The sequence below is a fragment of the Canis lupus genome, chromosome 27 (assembly GCF_048164855.1).
Source record: "Canis lupus baileyi chromosome 27, mCanLup2.hap1, whole genome shotgun sequence".
NCBI lineage: Eukaryota > Metazoa > Chordata > Mammalia > Carnivora > Canidae > Canis > Canis lupus.
In genome coordinates, this window is record NC_132864.1 from 15,300,658 (window position 1) to 15,316,030 (window position 15,373).

A 15,373-nucleotide genomic window follows, 5' to 3' on the forward strand; every position below is an offset into this window, starting at 1 on the left:
GAGCAATATCATCTGTGTGTGAGCTAGGCTATGTGTGAGTATACACATGTGAGAGCTTGTCGTGTGTGAGCACACATTGCATGTGAGAGTGCGAACTGTGCTGTGTATGAGTGCACATGTATGAGAGAATGTATGAGAGTGTGTGTAATGAGCGTGTTGCATGTGAGAGCATGTATGGTGCCCTCCTGTCCTCTCACATATGGAGCCCCCAGCAGAGCTATCCTTGGGTCAGAGCGTGTCAGGAACCTCCCTGGTTTCAGAGCACAGCGTTGCAGCATTGGTGACAGGCAACTAGGCTCCCCGCTGGCTCCAGCTTGGGTCGGAGACTCAGGAAACCAGATGTCTCTGAGGATTGTGCCATTTTTAACCCACTCTGCTCCGGCTGATATTTTGACAAGCTTTACCTCTGTAGCTTGGGCCACACAAGCCATGGGTGCTTTGTTTGTGGAGGGGGTGATGCTTTCTAAATATAAAGTTATTGTGTGGTACAGAATGTGCTTTTTCAAGGCACACCTATACCTAACAATGGTAGCTCTTGCTAGACAGTTGCTGATCTGACCCCAGGGCAGGCTGGTGCCCTGGGCTTGGTTCCCCTGAGCTGGGTGGCAGGGGCTCTGGCCACAGTCCTGTAGGTAGTCAGGGCTCCCCAAGATGGCCACACTGCAGCAGCCCTGAACCCTCCCACCCATGTGGTGCAACCAGCCACAGTCATTTCTGTAGAGCAGAAAATCCATGTCCTGCAGGGAACCTGGTAACTGTTGGGCTTTTCTGTAGGGCCAGGTGAACCTCTTTTCAACCCCTGTCCCCATCTGGCTCACCTCCCCATCATTGGGATTTGTCTTTTGTGGAATCACCCTCTGCAAGAGGAGGTGGCTGGTGTGGAGGAGTCAGATTTTGTGGAGTAGAAACCAGATGCCATGCAAAATTTAACGCAATCAGGAACCAGTTCTGAAGGCAGATCCGAAGCCTGGCTTCATATGCTGTGGGGCCATGAGCATGTTGTTCAGCTTCTCTGAGCTTCAGTCTTGTCTGCAAAATGGGCAGTATGATGGGGCAGCCTCAGGGCTCTCTCTCATTTGTTACCTCAGATCCTTTCTTGAACATGGGAGATTCTGTGGCCTGAACAGCCCAGGTTCAGTGTGTCTTACCTGTGTGTGATTGTAGACAAGTCATTTTGTCTGTGCCTCAGTTTTCTTATATGTAAAATTGGGCTAATTATAGTACCTACTGCATGGGATGTTGTGAGGGTTAAATCCCTTACCTTACATAAAAGGTTAGAGTGAGTGCTATAGAGCATGAGCTATTGTTATTTCTGGAATGCCTGAATCCAGATTAAAACATCCCGTCAGCACACAATATCATCTTTTTTTTTTTTTTTTTAACACAACTTGTAACCTACTCTTTCTGCAGCCTTGCCTACTCTGTTGTCAGGCAGCTGCTGTGTGCCAGGCACCCAGCTGGGAGTGCCAGGGGGAACGTGGCATGGGTTCTAGGGTGAGTGTCCTGCGTGGGTGGGCTGAGTCACATGCTATGCTCATCTTTCCTCCAGTGATTTGGCAAGTAGGTGCAGACTTGGGTTAAGTCACTCTGGGCAGTAGCCAGGGGCAGGAGCCAGCCGGCAAGAGAGCCACCTGGCAGTTCTCCCTGCCAGGGTAGATCCAGCAGGCTGTAGGCACCCAAAACTGTTTTGTGCACTTGTCAGAAGGCAACTGGCATTTGAGCATCAGTGGCAGACAGCAGAGGGAGAGCCTCATATGGAAGGGAATTTCCACTGAGCCTGGCCCTACATGGTGCCCTGAGCTCACCTGCTTCAAACCATGTCAGACACACTGAAGATGAAATACCCAGTCTTGTTGGGCGGAGTCCTTCACATGGGCAAGGACATGTGCTAAAACACTTTGTATGCATTATCACATCTAGCTTTTGTTGAAACCCCTTGAAGTTGGTCCTGCTTATTTCTACACTAATGAAGGAGAAAGCTGTGGTTTGGAGATGTTTTGGAATCTTCCAGATCTGAGTAGAAATCTTGCTTCCTCCACTTTCTGAGTGACTTTGGGCCAGTTACTCAACCTCTCTGAGCTTCCAGTTCCCCATTGCTTTGAGTGGTAGCAAGGAGGCAATGAAACAGTATAGCTAAAACGTTTAGCCTGGCATCTGGTATGGTAAGTGATTCCTTTTAAAAGGCTGTTGTAATTCTATTTTATCTTTTTGCAAAGGAACATTCCTTGCCAGTATACCAGAGATAATGACAAGATTGAACTTTGATGCCTTGGTGTCTGTGGGGCAGGGTAGGGGATTATTTTAAGGAGTTTAAAACGTATTATTATTATTATTATTATTATTATTATTAACAGATAAGTTTGTGAGTTTCCTGCGTAGTGGAGATGCTACTCTTATCTTCAGGTTTTTATTGATTTGTGGGGGTGGAGCCTCTTCTATTTCATGGAAGAGAAACTCTGCTGGGTTTTTGCCCCTGTGCCCAGTCCTATCACCAGACTCATTCAGACACTTGGAACAAAAGGTCTGCTGTGTAGTAGTTGTTCAACAACATTTGTTGGATGAGCGGATGGACTGTGTTGAGCTTACTGTAGCTAAGGGGGAGATTGGATTCAGGCACAGTCTGGTGGCTTCCCACGGAAGGAGGGGGCCTGATCTGGACATCTCTCCTCTAGCAGTGAACACTTGGCAGATCTGTGGGTGCCTGGAACATCTAGGGTTAATCACTTCACTGTGATTGTGATGGCCAGAGGTAGAGGGACTGGCAGAAAACTGAGACATTATCCCACAATTCCAAGACTAGGGGATTGGTTTGAGGTATTGAATGTGACCTCTACAGATGGGGTGCACTGACTCTTGGGGAGGGGGACGTCATTCATTGATTCATTGAGTATTTCTGTGCTCAGTGCCAGGATGCCTGGAGATACCTTGTGGGACCAAATAAAAGGGAAGAACTGATGCATGAATCTTGAATAGACTTTTCCCTGAAAAGGGACTGTGTCACAGTGAGGGAGAATTGGGCACTCTCTATTATAATGGATAGTATTCTTGTGGTTGTATGTGAGAGAAATCCACCTGGCAACAGCTTAAACAAAAAAGGATTTTTATTGGCTCACATGATGTGAAAGTTTCAAGTCACTAGCTTCAGGTATGGTTGTATCCAGCTGCTCAAATGATGTTATGTCATCCTGCTCATCTCCTGGTTCAGCTTTCCTCCATGTGGGTGCAATTTGTTCTCAGCCAAGGTTTTTTCCTGGCAGCCATGTTTCATCAGTGTGGCACCTCCCAGGAAAAGAAAGCACCTCTTTCCCAGTAGCTCTAGCAAAAGCCCTAGGATCCATTGTACTTGGTCTACCCTAGGTCCATGCACTTGCCCAAGCTGTTCTGACCACCATGAGTGTCCTCCTCTCTTTCACCTATCTCAAACCTACCTGCCCTTGAAATCCTGCTTGAGCTCCATAGCTGTCACCTTTTCTTTTTGCCTCTATTGTCTTTTTTATTGTATCCCTTTCTTAGGACAACTTTTTTCCTGCTTTGTATCTAATTGAGCTGTGTCCTACCTGCATTGTGTTCATCATGTCAGGCCAGGGTCCCTAGCAGACCAGAGTTTCATTTCTTGCCTTTCTTTCCCCTCCTCCCCATACCTAATATAAAAGATATGATAGATGCCTAATAAGTGCTTGTCGATGGACTTGGGACATTAAGAAGTATTTAATTTAGAAGCCAAATCCCAAGATGGCTCATGGGGGTCGTGGGTCAACAGGGTCCAAAGGGAATCCCAGGAATTGTCTTGCTGAACCCATTCATTTATGGTTGGGTCCCAAAGCCTGGACCTCACCCAGACCAGTTGGGGAGGTGGGAAGGAGCCCAGTTCAGAGGCCAGGCTCTCCCAGATTCAAATCCCAACTCTGTGCACTCCGGCTGTGTGATATGGGGCAAGTTACTTCACCTTTCAGTGCTGCCAGTTCTTCATCTGTAAAATAAGATGATTCACACAATGCATTTAAGGAAAGGACCCAGTCCACAGTGAGTGCTCACTGACTTAACTGTTACCAGTACTGTTACTGTTACTACCACTGCCATGCTGTTTTCAGAGTCAGGATAGAAAGGGAGATTATAAACTCAATACCCACCTAACATGAGGGAACAGCAGCCCAGTGAGCTTCAAAGACACTCCAAGACTACAGAGCACTAAGTGTCAGAGGGGCCCCTGTCCCACTTACCTTAACTTCTACTTCAATACTTGCTCTTTACCTTGACTGTCCTTTTTGGGACCACCTGAGTTTGCAGCCTGCTGTGGCCCTCAGAGAACGTCAGTGCTTCTTTATAAGGAAGGAGCGGAGGCATGGGGGCCATATGGCTCATACAGAAAATGAATGGGAACCTCAGCCCTGGTGGCTTCTCTTGAAACACTCTGTTTCTCCTGGCCAGGCTTTCAATGCCATGTCTTGTGGCCTGCTGTCCTTTAAGTAGCTGCCTTTGGCCGGTCAGCCCTGTAAGCAGCTCATCACTGCCCCCAAAATAGACCTGAGAGCCCCACTGAGCACTGGGCAGGCCCCCCACAGAGAAGGGCCTACTGCCCCCGCATGCTGCGCTGTGCCCTTCTGCATAAAGATGTGTCATCTGCTCTTCTCCCCGGGCAGTCTTATTCCTTTCCGCTGCCTCAGAAATATTTGGGGGTGATTAAAAGGAAATGTTCTTTTTAACTATAATGAAATGGGGTTTGGGGGTTTTGGAATAATCGGCTGTAGCCTTGGGGGCCGATGCTGGTTGATTGGATAACTGAGTTGATAGGCAACAAGTATTGATTTCTCTCCCCCTCTTCCCAGGAAGGTGACTCAGCAAAGGGGAGATGTTTTGAAATTCAGGAGAAGGCTGCTATGGGAAGCCAGAAAGCCGTGTGCCTGTGTGTGTACACACGTGTGTGCTCTGCTCTGTTTCTCCCTCTAGGGCCTCTTCCTCAGGACCTACAGGAAATGGGGCACACAGGCTCCCTGCTAAAAGAGCACTCAGCAGAAGAAGAGGAAGGGCTTTGGAGCCATGTAGATGGGCTGAAGTCTGCCTCTGCTGCCTACTGGCTAGGTGACCTTGCGCAAGTGGCTTGACCTCTTTGTTGACTCTGTTTTCTTGTCTGTGAAATGGAGAGAACAGTGATACCTGCTGTAGGGTGTTGTTCAGAAGATGGAGAGTTTCTCTTGGTGGTGATTAATGGCAGCTCCTATTACGGTGATGATACTAACAACTAATAGTTTGTATCATTTGCTGATAGAGCAGCAAGGTGCTATGGGAGCACCAGGGAGGAGGGGATGGATTTTGATGGAGCAAATCCTGGAGGGCTTCCAAGAACAGGGCCTTGAATGAGGACACTTCTGATGTGACAGAAAGGGGAAGGGGTGAATAACATCAGGAAGGAGAGGGGAGGGGGACAGGGAAGAGCAAGGATGTAGTAGAAGGGTCGTTGGAGCAAGTCAGGTGAAATGGGTAATGGATGAGCTCAGTTTATCACGTTTGTTCCTTTTGGAATTCAGAAGCAGTAATGACATGTAACACCTCCTCCTTCGGTGGAGCACTGATTATGTACCAGGCATTGTGCTAAGTGTTAACTTATACCATCTCATTGAATCTGCACCTTGTTTTCATTTTACAGATCAGGAAACTGAGGCCCTTTATAACATCTTGTGGTGCACTCAAACGTATAGCTTCTGGTGACAGTCACCCCATCCCTTAATCAAGGCCTGATGTGCCCTGACAGTCTTCTGTGCCCAAGCCTGCAGACTCCTTGCACAGCCCACCCACCAGATGTGGATTGGTCAAGTCCTTGGGCAACCTAAGTTTCTTCTCTGTGGGAACTTTATTGACATTTTATTGGGGCACATACATCTTTACTCAAGAGTCCCTGCCTAATTCAATCAGGCAAAGATGTCATGTAGACGTCGCTTACAATTCTTTTCTCCGTGTTCCCCACTGAGTTCTTTTGTTGCCTCCAGGAGTTCCGGGGAGCTGCGTGCTTCACCTTCAGCCTCATGTTGCAGCTGCCACCGTGTTTACTACATCTGCCCTGGCTCAGGGGAGTTTGGAGGACAGGGGCATCTGCCATGGCAGGCAGAAAGGTCTGGGATAGAACCTGTAATGCCTGAAATTAAAAATACACAAAGATGGAAAGCAAATAAATGATATTATACACAAAAATCCCTTTGTGCCAAACAGTGCCCAAGGCAGTAACAATGCAGATATGTCCCTGTCCTTGGGGAGGTCATCTAGGTAGCGCGGGGTCTACCTACTTCAAGGCCAAATTCAACTCCAAGGATTTTTGTCAGACAACACCCCTCCTACCAGATGCATTCGGTATAATGGAGAAGCCAGTGATTTTAGAAGGCTCCACTAGGTGAGAAATAAGGAGAATTTAGATGGAAATAGCATCTACTATCTGTCAGATACCTGCTCTGTGAGCTTCACACTTTTTTTTTTTTTTAAAGATTTTATTTATTTATTCATGATAGTCACACAGAGAGAGACAGAGAGGCAGAGACATAGGCAGAGGGAGAAGCAGGCTCCATGCACCGGGAGCCCGACGTGGGACTAGATCCCGGGTCTACAGGATCGCACCCTGGGCCAAAGGCAGGCGCCAAACCGCTGTGCCACCCAGGGATCCCAGCTTCACACTTTCTAACCACATTCCCCAGGGAGCTTCACAGCATTGACCCATTTCACATATGTAGAAACTGAGGTGGGGGAGCAGTTCTGTACTTGTCCACACTGTCTCTGAGGAAGTAGCCAAGCTGGAATCAGAACCCAGAGCTCTCTAATTTCAAACCACCCTCTTTCATTGACAAATGGGGAAACTGAGGCCCAGAAATGGATTGGGGTTTGCTTGCTTTTCAGAGGTAGAACTTAATCCATAGGGCAGCCCCGGTGGTGCAGCGGTTTAGCACCGCCTGCAGCCCAGGGCGTGATCCTGGAGACCCTGGATTGAGTCCCATGTCAGGCTCCCTGCATGGAGCCTGCTTCTCTCTCTGCCTGTGTCTCTGCCTCTCTCTCTCTCTCTCTCTGTGTCTCTATGAATAAATAAATAAAATCTTAAAAAAAAAAAAAAAACTTAATCCATAGCTGCAGCCATTGGTTACCTCATGGCTTGGTGAGGGAGAGGGTTAAGTTGTCTGTAAACCCATGAAACAAATAGAGGCAAATTGAAAATAAAATATGATTGAGTGCCAAATGCAGCGGCACAGCCAATGAGCAACTGTTCTTGGTCCCTGTTTCAGGATGTGCCTGAGTGTCAGAAGCAGGCAGGCCTCAACTTCTGAAGCCATATTCATGTCAGTTTCTTTGCTCTTTGAAAAATGAGCACAGAAACCCTGTCTGGGGGAGATGTTTCCATGCCTGCCCTCCTTGAATTGGAGTAAAGCAGGGGATGGGAATGTACTGAAGGGACCAGGAAGGAGGTTGGTGTGAGGTCTCAGGAGGCCCAGCAATTGTCTAAAACTTGGCAGTTGTTGAAGGACTGTCTCCTACCTCATGGGACAGTGGGACCTACACAGGGCTGGATATCAGGGGACTGAGTTTTTTTTTTTTTAATTTTATTTATTTATTCATGAGAGACAGAGAGACAGAGATCGAGGCAGAGACACAGACAGAGGGAGAAGCAGGCTGCACTCAGGGAGCCCGACATGGGACTCGATCCGGGGTCTCCAGGATCACACCCTGGGCTGAAGTGGCGCTAAACCGCTGAGCCACCCAGGGATCCCCAGGGGACTGGGTTTTATCAGTGCTCTAAGGCCAGTGACTTCCTCCTGCCTTTTTATCCTCATTCCTTCTCTGAAACAGATGATGACTGAGGCTTCTTCTGTGCATTTAGGTAAATGCATTGCATACCTGCTTGGCCAGGCTTAAAAGAAACAGTCCTGGGATCACTTAGTATGGGTGCTGGAATTGGTGGTGGTGTGAATGCCATTCATCCAGTTACTCGTTCATTGGACACTTTTTGAAAGCCAACTGTGTGACATGCACTGGAGACAGAGTAGGAAACAAAGCAGACATGGGCTGTGCCCCATGGAGATTTCGGTCTGATGGACACAGAACAAAAGTATGTTCAGATCACCACTGGGTTCTCAACATCTATTGTTTACTAGCACACCTGTGCCCTCAGATATTTATTGACTGAACAAAAGAATGAATGAGCCAAATGCAGAGGAACATGTGATTTTAAAAAGTAATAAAAACTGCATGGGAAAAGAAGGGAATAGTGAAGGGAGAACAGTGATCCCTCTGATAAGAAAGTGCCCTGGGTGCAGAAGGCCCACAGGCCAGGAAGAGAGACTGCATTCAGCAAAGAAGCCATAAGTGATTTTATAATTCTGAGTGTTGCAAAATAAGAGTGTTGTGAAGTGCTGTCTTGAGGGAACCTCTTGAGGTAAGGCAGTTAGGGAATGCTTCACACTTAATTTCTTTAAACATTTTATTTTTTAACTTCACATTTTGAAATGGTTTCAAAAATATTTACAAAAAGTTGCAAAAATAGTACAAAGAATTCCCCATATTCCCTTTACCTAGATTCGCTAAATGTTAACATTCAGCATAACCACAGAACAATTATAAGATTAGGAAATTAATGTTAACACAGCAATATAGCCTTGTATATTGATTTTACCCAAATTTTGTCAGTTGCCCACTGATAACTTTTTGTGGTCTAGGGTCCGGTTCTGGATCATACATTGCGTGAGTTGTTATGTCCCGTTAGTCTCCTTTAATCTGGAACGGAATTAAAGTGCATGTACCTAAATTTGATTCAATCAGAGTAAATCCTGGGACTTTTGCTAAAACTGCTAGGAAAAAGGTACTTTCTTTCCCTGGGAGTTGCCATCCTGATAAAACAGAGCTGCCAGGTGAAGACCCCAGCTGAGAACAAAGCCACCCACACACAGGAAAGCTGATCCAAGAGATGAACAGGGTGACATCCTTTGAGCATCTAGATACAGCCATGCCTGAAGCTAGCTGACCTGGAACTGTCAAGTTATATGAGCCAGTAAAAATCCCTTTTTTGTTTAAGCTGTTGTTATTCATTGATTTATTTATTCAGTGAATATCTCTGCACTCAGGCTGGGATGCAGGGATATGCCTTGTAGGACCAAGTGAAAAGAAGAATTGTTTGGTACATGAGTCTGGAATACTTTTCAGAGACTGTGTCACAGTGAGGGAGGATCCGGGGCCATTCTGGCCATTTTATTGTATTTGTAGAACGTCCTTTCATTTATGAATGTAGGATGTTTTTACTCATGTTTGCCTCAGGTTATGCATTTTTGGCAGAAATGCCACCAGAATGATCTTGTATCATCCTGGGTGCAGTCATATCAGGAGACAATGATGTCCATTTGCCCCTTTAACTGGTGATGTTAACTTGGTCACCTGCTTAAGGTAAGGTCTGCTTGGAATCTCCACTGTGAAGTTCTTATTTTTCCCTTCATTATTAATAAGTATCTTGTGGGAAAACTTTGAGACTATGTAAATATTATGTTACTCACCATTCTTTTGCCCACTAATTTTAGCATATGTTGATGCTTTTTGCCTGAAACAATTACTGCTGTGGTGTTTGCCAAATGGTAGTTTTCTCTTTCCGTCATTACTTCTGCATTTATTAGTTGAAGAGCTTTACCTTCTTGATCATGTGTTTATCTAATTATTTATTTATATCACTAAGGCCTCATGGATTCATATATTATTCTGCATCCTCTGCCATCTCTGTTCCCTCTCTCCTCACCCGATCTCTCCCCTGTCTTTCTGTCCCAGCCTCCTACTCCCCTTTATTTTCCTCTCTCTCTTTCTTTGTTTTCCTTGTTGAAGAAGCCAGGCTCTTTGCCCCGTAGAGTTTCCCTCCACTGGCTCTGCTGCACATGTACCTGTAGTGTCCTTTAACATTCCCCTCCATCGCCTGGGTCTCCTGTGAACTGGCAGTAGCCCCAGAGGCTTGATCAGATACCAGTTCAATATTTTTGGCAAGACCACATCATGGATGGCAGTGTGCCCTATCATCAGGAGGACACAAGGTCTGGCTGTCTCCCTTTCTTTGACATTGAGATTGATCAGTGGGTTCAGGAGCTGTCAGCCTAATCCATCCATTGTCAAGTTCCCTATCAGCTCTTCATCCACTGGGTTTCATGCCCAATGATAATCATTGCCTAGGTCCATTAATTCATTAAAGGTTGCAAAATGTTCATACACTGACTCTGTCCTTCTCTTTCTTAGCTGGAAGATGTCTCTACAGAGAAACCACCTCTTATCAATTATTTGATGAACAAAAGTGTGCCCAAGAAAGGGAAAATAAATGTTTAATCCTTTCCCTTTATTTGCTGGTTTTCAGGATAGAGAGTTGGTTCCCTGACATCCTCCAAAAGGGACCAGTGAGAGGGGTTTTTTGGTTTGTTCTTAAAATTTTATAGGGGCCCCTGGGTAGCTCAGTGGTAGAGCCATCTACCTTTGGCTCAGGTCATGATCCCGGGGTCCTGGGATCAAGCCCCAAATTGGGTTCCTTGCAGGGAGCCTGCTTCTCCCTCCGCCTGGGTCTCTGCCTCTCTCTGTGTGTCTCCCATAACTGAATAAATTAAAAAATCTTCAAAAATAAATAAATAAAATATTATAAATCCGTGGGTGTAAGCATAATTGAAATATCTTCATCCATTTCAGTTCTTATCCTTATTTGTGGTCTCTCATGGGACTCAGATGCATGGGGCCTCTGCAAGTCAGCTTTTGAATCCTTTGGCCTCCTCCAGTGGTCTTGGACAGCCTCCTTGCTTTCTAGGAAGGAGACAGTTCCTTGTTTATTTCACATTTCAGCTGTGGACTCAGCTATGGAAGCCCCATATCCTTTTACTGGGAAATGGTATTTAGAGATCACAATCAGGGGGCTGAATGAATGGAATACACAAAATATCTTGAACTAGGGGACTTCTCAGTGTCTGCAGTGGATGGGATGGGAGGGAAGGGGCAAGGCAGTGACTGTGAACTTGGGTTGTGCCAACTTGGGTCTCCTCTCTTTCCCAAACCTGTCCCAGGTTAATGACTCACTAGGAGCCTCTTACTCACTTTTACTCCTTTCCCCCAACTTCTTCATTTAGAAAATGAGGGTGGAATTTGCCAACCTCCAACCCATCCCTTACTTGGGATTCACATTTTCTTGGGAAAGATTGTTGAGGTCAAGGAACCCCTAAAACGGTGAGGCCACTTGTTGTCCCTGGGTCCTTGTTTGCATCCTACCATGCTTCAACACTCAGTGTGATCTGACTTAGCAAAGGAAGGTTATCACTGCTGTTTGCCTCTTTGCATCTTTGGGAGATGGTGAGGGGAGGCAAGAAGAGTTCACTTAGGGACCATCAAACACAGACCAGACAAGCGACAGATGAAATCCCTTCACCAGAACAACTTAAAAATTAATATGGGCCTCTGAGTGTTATCCCCGCCTTTATCTGAGCAGCCTGAATGTCTGTGTTTGAGATTAAAACTCACATTTCATTTTTATATGCTGTGCTTAATCCAATAATGATTTCATGTTACAAACAGCAATAATATCTTTCAGCATAGTTAATCAGAAATGACTTAATGCTGTCACTATTTATTAACCTTTGTTGAAAAGCAAGAAGTTTCTCTCTAATCTGTGATTGTTGGTCTTGTCAGGCTCTATCAAGTGAAAAAACAGTTTTGGCATTCATTAAAACGGTGCGAATCCTGAAATGACAATTGGAGCCGGATGGTATTTGGTGCATGAAATCTTCGTTGCGTTCCCCAGGATAACTGAGAAGGCCGGGGAGGCACAAAGGGGGGAACCCACACATTCAAAAGACCGAGTGTTTCATCTGTGAGTTCCTCTTGGATAAAGAAACTGTTCGTGTGAATTGGGAGAGCTGGGCAGAGGATGGGGCTACAGGTGAGGGAGGGGTTTGGGCCTGTTGCTGCCTCTCATCAAAGAGCTTGTTGTTCAGGGCAGTGACTTTGAACTTGAATACCAGACACCTTATCACTCTCCCAGCCCTGTTCCATGTTAATAACCTAGTGGGAGCTGTTTATTTTTACTTATTTTATTTATATTTACTTCTTTCTCCCAACTTCTTCACTTGAAAGAAAAAAAGGGAGGGTCTCCCTCATCTCCAATTTGGAGTCTAGTTGAGGGAGTATGGCCATCAGATGTCAGTATGGGCTTCAGATTTGTGCTTCACTGGAATCTCTTTTGGCAAGAGATCTCAATCGGAAGTCCTCAAACTGGTGTGCAGAAGATTCTCGGGGAATCATAGACCTGGAGTGCTTTGGGATCTAGCATGTCTACAAAGCTCCCTGGTGATGCTGATGCCATTGGTCCAGGGACCGCCTTTGAATAGCACTGAGGGCTTCATCATTTGGGGTTTTCTTAAGCATGTCAGGGTATCATCACTGGGTCAGTGACCTCAGCTGGTGGCCTTATTGGAAGGTTTTATCTGAGGGCTATGATGATTCTTGGAATGGCAGGGCTTGGATGACTTGGAATGGCAAGGCTGGATGTCTTAGCTTAGGGCAGACAAGCAAAAGGCATTCTGACTCTCCCAACAGATAGGACAGCAGTCTTTCCTCATTGTTACTTCTCTGAAACAGACAACTTGAGCCAGTGCTTCTCAAACTTCAATATGAATGTGGATCACCTCAGGATCTTGTTTAAATACACATTCTAATTTCCTAGGACTTGAGTGGGGTCTGAGAGTCTGCATTTCTAGCAGACTCCCAAGTGATGCCGAGCTACCTTTGTGGACCACACTTTGAGTATCAAGATTCTCCTGAATAGCAAGAAAACTCAGTGATATGGTCGGCCAATTCCTGTGCCTTCTTGGACTTGAATTACAGAGTTTGAGCCCAGCTAAATCTGCTAAGGATTTTTATTTATTTCTTATATTAAAGATTTTTATTTCTTTGTTTGTGAGAGAATGAGCAGGCAGGCTCATGCTGGTGGATAGGGGATGGCAGAAAGAAAGGGACAAGCAGACTCCGGGCTGAGTGACAAATGCCAGAGTGCCAAGCACTGAGCCCCATACAGGGCTTGATCCCACGACCCCAAGATCATGACTTCTGCTGAAACCAAGAGTCAGATGCCCAATTGACTGAGTCAGCCAGGCACCCCTGCCAAGGATTTTAAAAGAGAATTTACCTTAAAAAAAAAAAAAAAAAAAAAAAGTTTTCAACTCCCTGAAGCTTCTTCCAATGGAAAATGACTCTCCCAAGGGGCTTCCTTTTCTCTTTTTCCCCCTGGAAGGACCCCCAGACATCTTTTCTACGAAGTCCCTGTTGGGTCTTTACGTTCTGAACGTGATTCAAAGAAAAATCCAATCCAGCAAAGAGGTCCTGGTGCTGAGAGGTATGGAAGATTGTTCCACTAAGCAAATACCATGGTGGTTCAGGGTTGGGTGGGGGTGGCCGAGGTCGTTGGTCAATTGATCTCTCCTCATAAGAGAGAGTCCACTTGGGCATCGAGCAGCACAATGAGTTTTTGCCCATGTGATGCAGAGGTGAGCAGGTGCTGGTAATTATTTAGGAAGAATTAAGCAGTCTGGGTGGGTGGGTTTTATGCTCTGTTTGGTAATAAAGGTTGCTGCAGAAAGGAATTTTAGAATTCGGTATTCTCATTTGCCTCATCTTGCAAAGAAGCTGAGCCTCGGTTTGACTGGTGGGAGCATCTGGAATTAATGAACCAGCCTCTTACAGTGCAGAAATCAATGTTTGCTGCATTAATTGCACGATGCTGAAACCCCACTTTTTACTTCTGACTCGCAGAGCCACAGCCTAAGAAATCTCTCTTATCTCTTAAGTGGTGTGCTGAGGCTTTGCTGTTCCCTTTATCTGTCTGGGTGTGGGGAAGAAACTGTGTCTTCACTGCGGATTGTAACACAGGAAGATGTGGGGAGATGGGAAACTTAGGACAAGCTGTGTGCTTTGGAGGCTCCAAAGGGGCAGAACTTAAGGATCGGTTCCCTCTTGAGTAGCTGGACCCTGTCCAGACTTCCATCTCCTGAGAGTTTCCAGCTCAATGTTTTCTTTAGGTTAAATAAGGCTAATTAAGAAAGTCCGTTTTTCAGCTGGACAGATGCCCCTTGCCTTTCTTGCTTTTCCACATATTAACCCTTTTGGAATATACACACCTTGACCCGAGATGTAGTTTGGCCACTACTTTGGGCAGACTACCCAAGGAGGTGACGTTTGAGTCATGTTTAGAAGGAACAAATAGCTCACCAGGGAGGGAAGGAGGGACAAATGTAAGCCTATTCCAGGCAGAGAGAACAGCATGAACAAAGGCCCCAAGGCAGAGACGTCCTAGACTAGAGCCCTGAAGCTCCTGCTAGCTGGATGGAGGAGGGAGCTGGGGAGTATGGATGGGTAGAGAAAGGCTGGGAAGGAGCCTGGGAAGGTATTTTGAGGCCTTGAACATCTGGCTAAGAACTTTTACTTTATTTATTTATTTATTTAGGTATCTTTTTTTATTGGAGTTTGATTTGCCAACATATAGTATAACATCCAGTGCTTAAACAAAACAAAACAAAACAAACCACCCAGTGCTCATCCCATCAAGTGCCTCCCTCAGTGCCAGTCACCCAGGAACTTTTAACTTCTCTAATAGTAGTAGGGAATATGGCAAAATGCCATAGGAGATGAGATGACCAGTGAAGTTTTATTTTTAATTTACATACAATATTTTTTTTGTTTTGTTTTAGTATATAATCCACTGAGCTCTGACCACAATCAGAATATGGAACAGTTTCATCATGCCCCAGAATTCCCTTATGCTGCTCCCTTATATTTGGACTCTTTACCCACTCTCTATACTTGGCAGCACTTCTCTGTTCTCTGTCTCTATAGCTTTGCCCTTTTCAGAATGTCCTATAAATGGGGTGATGCAGGATATATAGATATAGATACAGATATAGATGTAAAACTACATACACTTTTAAAATCTACCTTCTTGGGACGCCTGGGTGGCTCAGCAGTTAAGTGTCTGCCTTTGGCTCAGGGAGTGATCCTGGAGTCCCAGGACTGAGTCCCACATCAGGCTCCATGCATGGAGCCTGCTTCTCCCTCTGCTTGTGTCTCTGCCCCCCAACCCCCCGCTCTCTCTCTCTCTCTGTCTCATTAATAAATAAATAAAATCTTAAAAAAATAAAATAAAATCTACCTTCTTTCATTTAGTGCATTATATTGAGATTTCTCCATTTTGTGTGCCTCAGAACTTTGCTCCTTTCCCATTGCTGAGTCATACGCCATCATATGGATAGATCACAATTTTTATTCATTCACCTGTTGGAGGATGTTTGAGTTGTTTGCAGTTTCTGGCAGTTATGAGTAAAGTTGCTAGAAACGTTTGCATACAGCTTTT

At 45.5% G+C, this 15,373-nt stretch overlaps 1 protein-coding gene across 16 annotated transcripts in view; it reads left to right on the forward strand.

Moving 5' to 3' along the window:
- CUX2 (cut like homeobox 2) overlaps positions 1 to 15,373 on the forward strand; it is a 282,802-nt gene that overhangs the window by 77,641 nt on the left and 189,788 nt on the right. The window lies entirely within an intron of this gene.